The sequence below is a fragment of the Anas platyrhynchos genome, chromosome 27 (assembly GCF_047663525.1).
Source record: "Anas platyrhynchos isolate ZD024472 breed Pekin duck chromosome 27, IASCAAS_PekinDuck_T2T, whole genome shotgun sequence".
NCBI classification, from domain to species: Eukaryota; Metazoa; Chordata; class Aves; order Anseriformes; family Anatidae; genus Anas; species Anas platyrhynchos.
In genome coordinates this window covers 1,131,974-1,145,024 of record NC_092613.1, presented here as the reverse complement: position 1 = coordinate 1,145,024, position 13,051 = coordinate 1,131,974, and the positions used below count along the sequence as shown (strand labels likewise).

General features: G+C 38.3%; 1 pseudogene; it reads right to left on the bottom strand.

The window, feature by feature from the left end:
• Positions 1–400: 400 nt before the first annotated feature.
• LOC119715325 (serine/threonine-protein kinase RIO2-like) lies at positions 401–12,971 on the bottom strand (annotated as a pseudogene).
• Between the last annotated feature and the right edge of the window lie 80 nt (positions 12,972–13,051).

Here is a 13,051-nt window from a genome sequence, read left to right as displayed (position 1 = left end):
TGAAAGGAAAAACAAGTAAGAATTGCTTGGTTCAAAGAATGTACATTATCATGTTGTTTGATGATCCTTGTACAGGTTCAAAAGAAATTTTAGAGTGTTAAAAGCTATCAGTTTTTATTTCCTTTTGATTTTTAATTAAATCAAACAAATATCTGTTTGTAACCTGAGGGCAGAATTTCACATTTAAATTTTATGTTGTAGGAACAAAGGAAAATTTTTAAAGAGGAATCCTCTGCACATCAGAAGATTCTTAATCTATACAAAAACAGTAAAATTGACCTAAAACAAGATACTGTTGGAAATACTGTACTTAAATGATCGTACCTAGTACTACTAATTTATTTTAAATCACAGTCGATATTTTTAACTAGGAACACAAAATAAAATCATGCAAACAAAACCAGAGGAACCAGCGTGATGTTTATTAGTTTCCAAAAATACACGGTATCGTTAAGAACTTTTTCCTCCACTGTATAAAAGGATGCTTGGTTATTAGGTAACTGTTTTAGCTGTATGTACTGTGAGTTTTCTCATGTTCGGTGGCAGCTATGATAAATTATCCCCAGAAACTAGCTGCATCCAAGCTTGACTTAATGTTGTGCATATTTTCTCGACGTTGTTTGGTATAAACGTTTGCCTCTCCTTTCTGTAGTCGTCGCCTCAGAGCAGACTTCTGCTGTTTTGTCAGCTGACGTTTTATCTTCCTTTTCACCAGTTCCTACAAATAAATAAACAATTCAGTATCAGAAGTTTTTGAACATCATTTAGTACTAACATTACCATAATGATACTGTATTCTCAGTACTAACATGAACATGTGGTAGTGAACCTGTCGAGAAGACCACCATGCGCTGAGCAGCTGGTGATCCACACCAGGGTTAACTCGAGTTTGCCCAGGCCTGCCCTGTGCTGTGCTGCCCATACTGTGTGGCCCCAGAACCCCCTGTGGGGCTGCACAAATCCCTTGGCCTGGGGCAAACTCAGCCAGCTTCTTGGGACAGAGGAGCCTGCAGGCAGCTTCCGCCTGGTTCCAGTGATTACCACTGCTCTGTGGTCTTGCCTTTATCTAACAGAGCAGAAAGAAGTTATAATAAGAACTTCACCTCTTCTCAACAGCAGAAATTGAGCAAGCAGAGTTGTTTCTTTGTAAGAAAATCATGTAGTTATCTCAACTGAGTGAAAGGGGAAAACCTCTGCTACAGACAAGGTCTACAGTATAGCTATGTGGTTTGGAGTCAGGGTCAGGGCTCTAGCATTTGAAGGGGTGTACGATCACCTGTGCTATTTTTTTTTTCTTTTAGCGTTAGCTCTAATAAAAAGCATCTTAGGTGATATCTTGCAGAGTTTAGGTGCCTTTCATTCAGGAATCATAATGAACCAGTACTTTTCAGTGCAAAACATATGCCTTCAGCAAAAATGATAATGTCCTGTGCTTGGAGATTTGACAAACATCTTGTAAGTAGAAAAAGGACCAAGAGAGTTTGCTCCAGCACAAGGAGAGATCTCCTTGTCCTTATCACAACCCATGAATATTTTTTACATCATCATGTTTTCTCCCCCTTTTTCCACCTGAGGACAGGGCTAAGAGAAGCATGGAGGAGCTGAGGTACCTGCTGGTGCAAAATTACCCCACAATCTAGTAACATTTCTTTTGCATTTACCCCAATTTCTCTTGCCTTGTTTTTTGTTTATGATACTGTCAGCACATTAAGTAGTAAGTTGGTAGTTAAGTCAGGAACCAGAAAGAATTCTTTTGGCACTGTTTAAAAACTGCTGTGACTAATACAACTAAATTATGCAAATACAAGGTAGTAAATAAATCCAGGTACCCAATGCTGATTTCAGTAAGAATGCTGTAGTAATTACATAGTATTCACCTGAATAGTAGTTTCCTAAGCTTTACCACATGCAGGTTGACTATCAAAAATGTGAATAAAAAGAGTAGTATAAGATCTGTCTTTCTTTCCTCGGAAGCTTAGCAGAACTCAGTATTTAAACAAGAGCATTTTGGAAATTAAATCTGTGAATGCTCTTTAAAAATATTCCAGAAGAAATTCCTGAGGAAAGCTGGTAAGAACTAGTTTAAACTGGGCCACTGATGTTTTTCTTCTGTCAGTAAGACAATTGTCATCCTCTGCTTTTTATAGGCAGAGCTCTGAAAGAAGGCTTCTCTACTTCTCCCACTTCAGTGGACAGATGACTTCCTTCACAGTTCATACAAGGCTCGCTAGAAGAAACTTTGCAATACAAATACCAGATATTTTCACTATGCAAAAATGTAAATTCACAAAATACTACTGCTCAACCACAGCATGCAAGTCTCACTAGTCTCTCCATCATCCTAAGCCTGACTGTAAGCAAAATGAATAAACAAATCTATCATTTATTATTTAAATTTTTGCATAGTTTGCATTATTTCCTATAATTAAATTGCAGCAGTCCCTACAAAGATTTGTACAAGCACAACAAGACATTTTATTTTGTCTGGAATAGCTTATTGTCTGTAACTCATAAGGCTTTCTTTTTGGCACAGTCACCCAGCTATGACTGCACCTACTGCTATTACTGCTATTGTTTATACATGCCCATATGAATTCCTTCTGTGTGTTTAATCTGGAAACCTGCTTATGTTTTAATGTGTTTCTTCATTGAGAAAGCTATATAAACAACAGAGAAGTGCTAGAAGCAGTAACAGGCATTGGCTCTAAGCAGCTCAGTGGGTCTTACTGCAGTGCCTTTTGTGTTTTTCGTTTTGCAATCACGTTCTGATGTTACAAATAGCTCATCATGCATATCCTTTCTTTAGTTCTAGTATTCAAAAGTTCAAATAAGATTTAACAATGGGCAGAAACATTTTACTTAGCGTAAGAGCATATAAATGGAAAGATTACACAAAGTAAATTGACACAGGATGTTTATGTGGCTGAATCTCTTGAAAGCTGCTTCTGCTTTTATCTTTCTTTTAGAACAGAATATTAGGTACTTAAATGCCATTTGAATATTTTAACAAGTTCGATGTGTCTGCCTACAGAAAAAACATGTGTTTGCTAAACAATCAGGAAGGTTTCTACAGTGAGTGACCACTGCTACCACCTACTGGTGTACAGAAATATAATTTCAAATAGGGATCTATAGGCGATTCCAAAAGAAATCCTACACATTTAGGTTAGCAAACTGAAAGGGAAAAAATATGTATCGCATGGATCAGAAGCCAGGCGATTCCTAGCATTTATCCTAGCATTTATCCTAGCTCTTCTTTACTTCATTTCATAATTCAAGGCTAATTCTTTTTCTCCTTAATAAGGCACAAGGCCATGTCCTACAGTAAGAACAGGGATGACTAACAAAAGTCTCTCTTTCCTTCACACGAAGTCCTGTAAAAGTCTTACACAACTTGCAAACATGCTGTTCCCTAACACATTTATTTATGCATAAAACTGGCCTTTCTTCCATTTAAAATTTAGACACACTCTTTAAAATGTGATAGAGGTAGCCATACTGGATAGTATACTGAGTAGGGATGAAGAAAGATGTAAAATTCTGCCACAAAGTATTGATTTATGTAATGCTGAAAGTCAAATTCATATTGCCAAAGACACCATGACTACAATGAATTCATATCTATGTTTCAGAAATGTGGTAAGAGATGTGTTAAAAAGACAGATGAAAAAAGGCCAAGTTAAATCTTTACTCACGCATGCAAATTTAAAATACAAAAACATTAATTATGGGCAACAGAATTGATTTCTAGCAACAGAAATGAAATTAAAGTTGCTAATGCCGGAGTAGAGCTTTTGTGAAAGAGCAAAGAACAACACATGAAGTACAGCACTGGATATAATTCACTTGTAAACATGTAGAAAGCATCAGACCTATTTTCTGTGAACATGGAACTACAAACCAAAGATGTACATAGTAGTAATCAATTAAAGACAGTTACTGCTAACTACGTATTTGTAAAAATATCTTCAACAGCTACGTCCTAAGATGGTATCAGAGTAAACTAGACAGTAGCAGTAATAATTACCGGTGGAATGGTTGAACAGCTCCCAACACTGCTGGTTGACGTACTTTTAGTTCTTGTTCTGTGCTCCGCAATATGAACCATACTGTCTTCATTTCTAAAATATGTAAATTAATGTTTTATTCCATTCAGTGAGCATCATGTTTCAGTCATTTTTTTTGATATACAATCAAAAGTGCTAGCAGAACATTTGAGTACTACAGAAAGAACATTTACATTTGAAATATTAACACTAGTTCAAAAAACACATTTTATGACAGGAAGGATTATAGTGCAATAGCCACATACATACTACACAAAGTAGTGTAAGAAAAAGAAGCTTCAGAACACTAAAAAGATTAATTCAGATTCTGTACATTGCCTAGGCGTAGAATTTCACGAAAAAGGAAAAATTCAAAAAGAAAACAGGGTATATGAACTTTATATATGCATTCAGGTACATGGGGAGCTTGCAAACTAATAGTTTGAATTTTATATAAGAAGGGGTTAGCTTAAAGGTAAGAAGGAATTTCCAAGTGTGTCAGTAAAGGCATTAAAAGCCACATGGTATGACGTTCAGTAAAATATATTTGAATAATATATTCCAAAGAGCTTGTTCTTGCTAATTTCAGCCGAATGAGGGGCAGAGGCTGAGAAAGAGCACTCTAATTATAAACTCACTTGTCAAAGCTACTTAGCAGCAGCAGCGTTTTAATATAAAAAAAACCTTTTACTCACATTATTACTAGAAATAAAGAAAAAAGAAGAAAATTTCACCACACCACTAGACAGTAAATATAAGTATTTACCTGTAAGGTCTCAATTCCTTATTTAAAGTTGACAAGTCAACCAGATCAGGGCATTCATCGTTGTCCTTATCACTGCTGCCCTCTGTCTGATTTTCAGCAGCATTGTCAGGTATTCTTTTGTGCTCAGAAAAACCAAGTGCACAACTCTCTGCATCTTCACTGGACTTCGAAAGCACAGGCTGCCCTTCAACCTTTTCTAAGGCTGAACTCAACTCTGACATACTCAGTCCTTGTGAATTTTCACTACTTTCTGTGGCTTCAGCATCTTCACTGTGATAACAAGTCTTCAGAGGTTCTGCTTTCAGAAACCACTTCTTATATGAGGTCTGCATTGTTTTCTTTATCTTGGCTGAGGAAGTTGGCGTTACTTTCAGCATCTTCTACAAATTCCCTCTCCTCTGTTGTATGATCATCCTCATCAGAGCACTCTGGGAAAAGCAGCTCATCATCTTCCTGCATTTCCTTTGTATAACCACTGGCAGCAATCTCTATGTCAAGAGAACTCTCTCTCCTGAAAGAAATAGAAGTGATCTTTCTTTTAATATATCAAATCATTATGCTGTATTTTGGATTAAAAATACTATCCAGTTAGACTATAATTACCATGCTATTAACAAAAAGAGTATACTCCATTGGAACATAGGTAACATATTACAGTGCAGGGCTTTGGGTAGTTAGCAGAATGTAGCCTGACAGAACCAGACTTTCATACAAGATGATTCCATCTTCATAATCAGCACTTACTGAAAGCAAACAATTTGATTTTAACAAATATAATACTTAAATTATGCTTGTGCAAACAGAACGATGAAGGACATGTTGACACACACACAGACAATTCCCCTTTGAGAAAGGGCTCAGAGTGATATAAAACCCTTTTAACTGAATCAGCTTTGCTCTTAAAATATGTGAGAAAATTGTTTGCTTTTCAAAAGGGACAAGCTACAGTAGGAAAATTTTGAAGATAATATTTGAAGAGGCGGTCACCACATGTACTAGCATTTTGAAAATTAAATTTAAAATTAAAAACTAAGTTAATACTTGATCCCCCAGGACTGTTAAATATGGTTTTAAGAGTCAGAGAAACTAATTCTGCGTCACCGTAACATTTACGGCATTTGGATGTATCTCCTTCCCCTAGCTGCAAGAGGTAAGACAAAGGAGACAGCAGATTTTAAGACGTGCTTCAGTTTTTGGAAACCACTTTTAGTAACTGCCAGTGAAGAAAGTATGTATCCTTTTTACTGTAAGAATGACAAAAATATTTCAAATTGGCTCTTTTTCCCCCTGTTCACTTCTAAAATCATCTCTCAGAGGCATCCATTTTTCTCAGAAAACCAACGTAACTACCATAACATGGGGGAATTACGAGTCAGCTGGCATTTTTTACCTGATATCTTGGAATGATGGGAAGAGCTCACTCTCATAGTTGAAGCATTTCTTAAAAAACTCCTTAATGCAGTTAACATCCCTGTCAAAATACCTGTTTAAAAAATACAGAATTGTAAAAATGCAATAATCAAGGAAATTAAGTCTACTGGTATGACAAACTTTTACTCTACTTTCTTGCCTTTTATTTGAATATTAATAACCATCAGTGACTCGAAGTGAGAAAGTACACGTGTAGGTATACATACATAAATGCAGATTATTTCTATTCATTTCTTAATTGAAAGAAATAATATTAACTGAGAAGCAATTAATTACACATTTATCCTAAGGAGATTTCTACTCATTCATGAAACAAATTGCATTTGTAATGTATGGTGAAAACAGTAGAAAAAGAATTTGAAGCAGGCTTATGAAAACAAATCATGGTTGACTATTTGTTGTTATCAGCACTTAACTGGTTTATTTTGCATACATCATTTGTACGTACCATTCAGCATTTGGATGTGATGTTGATATCATCTGAGGGAAATCAATCATAGTGACATGATCATCATTATCCAGTATGAGATTAAATTCATTGAAATCCCCATGAATCAAACCATGATTGCCAAGTTTTACAATTAGATCCATTAATTCACTGTAGACAGCGGCAGGGTCTTCGATGTGGTGTACTTGGCATCTGGAAAGTTAAATAAAAAAGAAAATATCCTGAACCCTGAAGGAATTAATTTAAAAATATAGACAAGGCATATGAGTTACATCTGAGAGAATGACAGGGTCACAATTTGAGTCGTAAGGGATCTCCAGAGGTTACTAGTCCAATACTCTGCTCATAGCTATGTCAATTCTGAGATTAGATGAGACTAATCAGAGCTCTACCAATGCGGGCTTGAAAGTTTCCAGGGATGGAAACATACTGTGCAATCTCCACCACACTGCCCTCATGGGGAGAAAGCTTCTCCTATCTCCAGGTTAAATCCCTCGTTTCAACTAAAGCCCTTTGTCTCTTGTACTCCTATCAAACACGATGGTTATGCTGCCTAATTTAAACAATGGATCAGCGAATTTTTATGTCTGGATTGTTTTAGGTAACTTAGGTCTTCTTGTATTCAAATGCCATTCAAATGTCTCACAAAAAAGTGTTTTCAAGACTAAGCTGGGGATAAGGCAAAGCCAAAAAAAAAAAAAAAAAAAAGCTTAAAGCACTCCAGAATATACTCCAGCATAAACTCCAGAATAAAAGCAAAGTATATGTTTTGCCCCAAAAGTGCGCAGAATAGACATCACCTTATTTTTACAAGCAGAATAAATAGGCAGCTGTCTTATTATACCAGGAGCTGTCAAGAAGCCGTCATTTACAGCTAATTTGTGATATATTTTGGCCTGAATGCAACACTGTAGTGTTATGAGAACATATCAGTTGCACATACAAACAAAACACAATGGAATTCAAGCAGCTCTGTAATAGGCTGCTGTTGAATATTTTCATATTAACAGCAAAATTAATTGGTGACATTTCTTATAGCCAGAGGTCTGTATCATAAAATATATCATTTGTTCTTTGAATTTGGAAGTCATCTAAACTGGTATCTTCTGAGATGCTGATCACCTGAAATAATTTCTCATCTAGTACAGCATCTCCTTCAGGAAATGCTTAGTTAAAATTGCAGAACTGGGATAGCATGGTAAGCCTCACCTGCAATGCCCACATGTAACTTTAAAGCTTTCTGTCTACAGGACAGATGTGGAACTATTTAACAAAGGCGGGGAAACGGGATAGAATAAAGTCTTAAAAGGCACTTCTTCAATGTAACTCTTCAACTGTATACTTTGGGATTAATTACACTGAACCTTTGTTACTGTACATTATACAGAGTATCAAATAGCTATTTTGCATTCTGCTATGGAAACAAAACAAGCCATTCATTCACATACAAAATTCAACATTTTTTCATGTTTCTGGATGTTGAAAAACTGAAGAAAAGTAATCTTCCTTGAGCAAAAAACAGCGTTCAATGCACACAAATACATAAAATAAAAAATAAAACAAACAAAAAACAAACACCCCCCAAAAAAATCAACACAGAAGTTCTACAATGGCAACTGTACAAGTTGTAATCCTACCTGAATCTTTACCACAACATGGATCATGAACTGGAGCTCAGAACGTGGAGGATACACAACTCAATACTGAATATTTGATATACTGAATATATCAATATTGAATATCATTGAATAGATAACATATAGAACATAAAATTTCTGTGTAGAAAATGGTTGTAGCACTAACCTCTGTATCACATTGCTCCTCTGATGTATTCCGTACTTAAAAAAAAAAAAAGTCTATTTCCACCAGTCTTTTTGGACAAAGAGAGTATGTTTTTAGTTTTCCTTCTCTCACCAATTTCTCCAAATATAATGAAGCAGAACCCTAGCTGTTCTGGGCCTGACTTTATTCATGCTTTATTCAGCATGATCAGAACTGACTCACACGATAAGGAAAAACGTCATCCCTGCTGTCTTACTGAACCTATCGTTGTTAGGGTTTCTGTAAAACAGACTTCAAGCTTCCAAACTTACTAAGGGTAGCCATCAAGGAGTTCCATAATAACTGCATGCCTGTTGTAGTCTACAGGTTTTGGAACAGGAAATCCTCTGTCATACAAAGCCTGGAAAGAGACAACATATTGAAAAAATAAAAGATAACCATTAAGAAAACATTACATACCTGACAAACTACAAATATAAGATAAGCAGTTAAGCACCATTGCGGAAGCAGCATCCTACACATTATTCAACTGCTAACTGTAAAAGTCAAATCATGTGCTTAAGGAGGAAGAGCAATCTGAACTTTCACTACTAACTATGTTTCTGTATTTTCCAGAGTTTAGTTATCCTGCAGGTGGCAGGAAAACACAACAGGATAGAAAAACAGCAGAATCGTATCTGGTCTGTTAGCTTAAGAAACCACCAGCAGATAATTGGGAATAGGGTGTTAGAAAAAGGTTCAACAGTTCTTGTAAATACAGTTTGGCCTGGTCAGGTAATCCACACTCAGTCTCAGTAAGGCAAAAGTTTCGTCTTAAATATTAATATCCAGTATTACACTACATTAAAGATTAACTAAAGGTAGGCCATAGTATTTTGTAGCTCTGTTAGCTTGCTCTAACCATATTTACCAAATCATTCACTTGATTCACAGAATGGCTCAGGTTGGAAGGAACCTTAAAGACCACCTGGTTCCACCCCTTCTGCCATGGGCAGGGACACCTCCACTAGACCAGGCTGCTGAAAGCCCCATCCATCCTGGCCTTGAACACCTCCAGGGATGGGGCATCCACAGCTTCTCTGGGCAGCCTATGCCAGTGCCTCACCATCTTGAGCACAGAATTTCCTCCTAGTATCTAATCTCAATCTACCATTATTTTAATTTAAAACTGTTACTCCTTGTCCTATCACAACACTCCCTGAAAGAGTCCCTCCCCAGCTTACCAGTAGGCCCCCTTAAGTACTGCAGGCTGCTATTAGCATTCCCTTAAGCCTTCTCTTCTCCAAGCTAAATAACCCTGACTCTCAGCTTTTCTTCACAGGAGAGGTGCTTCACCCCTCTGATCACCTTTGTGGTCCTCCTCTGGGCCCACTCTAACAGCTCCACATACTTCTTGTGCTGGGGGCCCCAAACCTGGATGCAGCACTCCAAGTGGGGCCTCACAAGGGCAGAGCAGAGGGAGACAATCACCTCTCTCCACCTGCTGGCCACTCCTCTGTTGATGCAGCTCAGGAGGCTGCTGGCCTTCAGGTATGCAAACAAATACTTCTGGCTTATGTCAAGCTTTTCATCCACCAGAACATCCAAGTCCTTCTCTGCAGGGCTGCTCTCAGTGTGCTCTCCTCCCAGTTTGAAACTCATCGCTTACAGACCTAACAAATACTCTGTAATTATGTTTGTGGAAGTGATCCAAATTGACAAGACTAAAATACTAGTAGATACTTCACGAATTTTCCCTAGCATATAGTCTTTCCTAAGACAAGGTTAAGTGAAATGGCGATAGTTTATTCACTGCCTTTATTAAGACTCAGATGACTGGACAGCTTCACCTGAAATTTTATGGAAATTGCTTCAGTTCCATACGACTTCCATGGCAAAGTTTGATTTTGTCACTTGAAAGTATACAAAATGCATCAGCACTGTCATTCTCTGAAATGTATACTTTAAGTCCACTAAAAAAAAACAAATAAAAAGCATACATCCTAACATATACTGCAAATATGAAGTGATGAGAAGATAATCTGAGAAGTACATTCCAGACTATTACATCGTTGTTAATATGGTGCAAACAACCACCTACCTTCATGTAGGCAAACTCTTTCATTGCTGCTAGCTGGGATAAATACAGCCATGACATTTTGTGCCTGTGCTTATGGTAGTCACGCTTATTTTTCAGGCTGCGAAAGGAAGTTCTTCCAAGCCTGTGCAATTTCATTGCAAACTGCTGCTCGTCTTCATTTGCAACAATATAAATATCTAGGAGAAAAAACAGCAGCACAGATCTGAGAAATAAATGGTATCTGACAGGTATATAATGCAACAGTGCAGTGAGAAATCGGTTACTTGACTTCTTGTAACTGCTATTTCTGGAATAGCAAAGTCTACTACACTTCTTTTAACAGAAAAGACAACCAAATTTGTATATTATGTATTACAAATCTGAACAAGAAGAAGTCATTGGTGAAGAGATTATGCTGCTCCACTAGTAGAATATCATAGAATCATTACGGTTGGAAAAGACCTCCAAGATCATCTGGTTGAACCATCCATCTGATCTGAAACATATTTCAGACTAGGGGATAAGAAGTAACTTAATGGCACACTAGAAAAGACTTCTCCTGACTGGACAGAAAACTCAAGGTACCTCTTACTTTAAAACAGTGTTAGCAATTGGCTATGTTTCATTTTTACCATTTGTCCCCAATAATCCTCTTTTTTTTTTTTTCGTCATTTTTTAATGACAAAAGACATGCTGTGCCAAATTACAATCAACATATGAGCATGAGAAACCAAGATAGCACTCCAATAGTTTGGACTGTATATTACTTTTTTTTTTTTTTTAGGTGGGATGAAACATTTGATGTTAATCTTTTTGACAGAAGGCTTCAAAATTCTTTGCAAGTCACAAGACAACTGTCACCTGTTTGCAAAATACCTTTTAAGGAACCATCCAAGAATTGTACAAAATGGTCAAAGTGGAACAACACTTGTGAAAAAAATCAGATGTAGTCAAGACTCACACAGAACTTGAAGTGACCATAAATTTTGGTGTTTGACAGATTAACTGATATGACTATCCAAAGGTAAATTCACCAAGTTTCCAACAAATTAACAAAAATACAGACCCATTTCTTCTAAAAAAAAAAATTATATACTGAAAACACTTTTTTAAATTACCTGATTCTTTGCCAACACCCATCTGGTTTCCAACAGAACTGATGACTTGCCGGGAAGACAGAGTTCTCAAGGCAAGGTAATCATATCCTGCCTTAGTTAACCGATAGCCCTGGACAGCTAGGAAAAAATAAATTACACAACATTTCATTCCATATTATGCATGTGTTTCTTTTAAAAGAAGTTTCATTTTGGTCTCTCTTTTTTTTTTTTCCTGCTTATGGTACACAACACTCAAATAGTATTTTCACTGTTGGCTAGTATCAACCCAACTTGACAGTAAGTTTAAATTCGTGCAAGCCTTTTGAAAACTAACTGGATAAAAAGTAGACATTTTGTTAGCCCCTTGGTAATGCAGGCAGTGACAATGGTTCAAGTTGCATAGGATTACTTTGAAAGATGATTACTTAGGAGACACGGCAAGGATTCAGGATTGTTTCAAAGACCTAAACCAAACCTTAATGGTCTGAAAAACGGAGACAAAAAGGAGATGAATTTCATGAAGACTCCCACATTGTGCTTGCAAAGCCAGATGCAAGTGCAAGACTAAAGGAAATCCAACGCTACTAACAGAATGGGACAGAATAAATACTACTTTAGTGATCGTTCCTGACCGGCTGAAGGTATAAGGCTTTTGCAGTCCGCTCCAGTTTGTCTGCTGTAAGACTGTAACACATTTGGGCTGATCCCTATGTGAACTTAAATACTACCTTAGCTAACAATTATTTATTTTATCCACGAATTTGGACGAACGAATCCATGAATTTCAGAAATCACCAACACCATTTGTTGCTGAAGGAGTTCACATTCCCCAGCTAGCCCCAAGGCGAGACGGGGCTCACAAACGCCCCGGATACCCGAATGACCAAGCTACCGCACTTCTGTGGCGCTGAAGAACCGGGAGGGCCGGGAGGAGGCTCCCAGCGCAGGCCCCACACTCACTTTTGGTCCGCTCGTAGGCCAGGAGCTTGTGCTTGGCCAGCTCCCGCAGCACCTTGTTGCAGCCGCCGTGCTTCAGGCTGGCGATGGGCGCCACCAGGCTGCCAGGCACGATCTCGTGGTTCTTCATGCCCATCTCCACCTGCCGGGGGGCGAGAGGGAACGGTCGGCGGCATCAGCGGGGAGGGGACGGGAGGGGAGGGGGGGGAGCTGCGCCTTCCCTTCCCTTCCCTTCCCTTCCCTTCCCTTCCCGTCCCGTCCCGTCCCGTCTCACCGCGGTGAGAACCCTGAAGTGCTGCCCGCTGAGGTACCGCAGCACGGCCACGTTCAGCTTCCCCATGGCGGCCGCGCCCGCACCCCCCTCACAGGGCTGGCCGGCCTCACGCGGACGCACCGCGCATGCGCACGCCCCCCTCTCCCCTACCTCGCCCTACCGGCGGAGCTTGTTTTGGGTCCTGGCAGCTA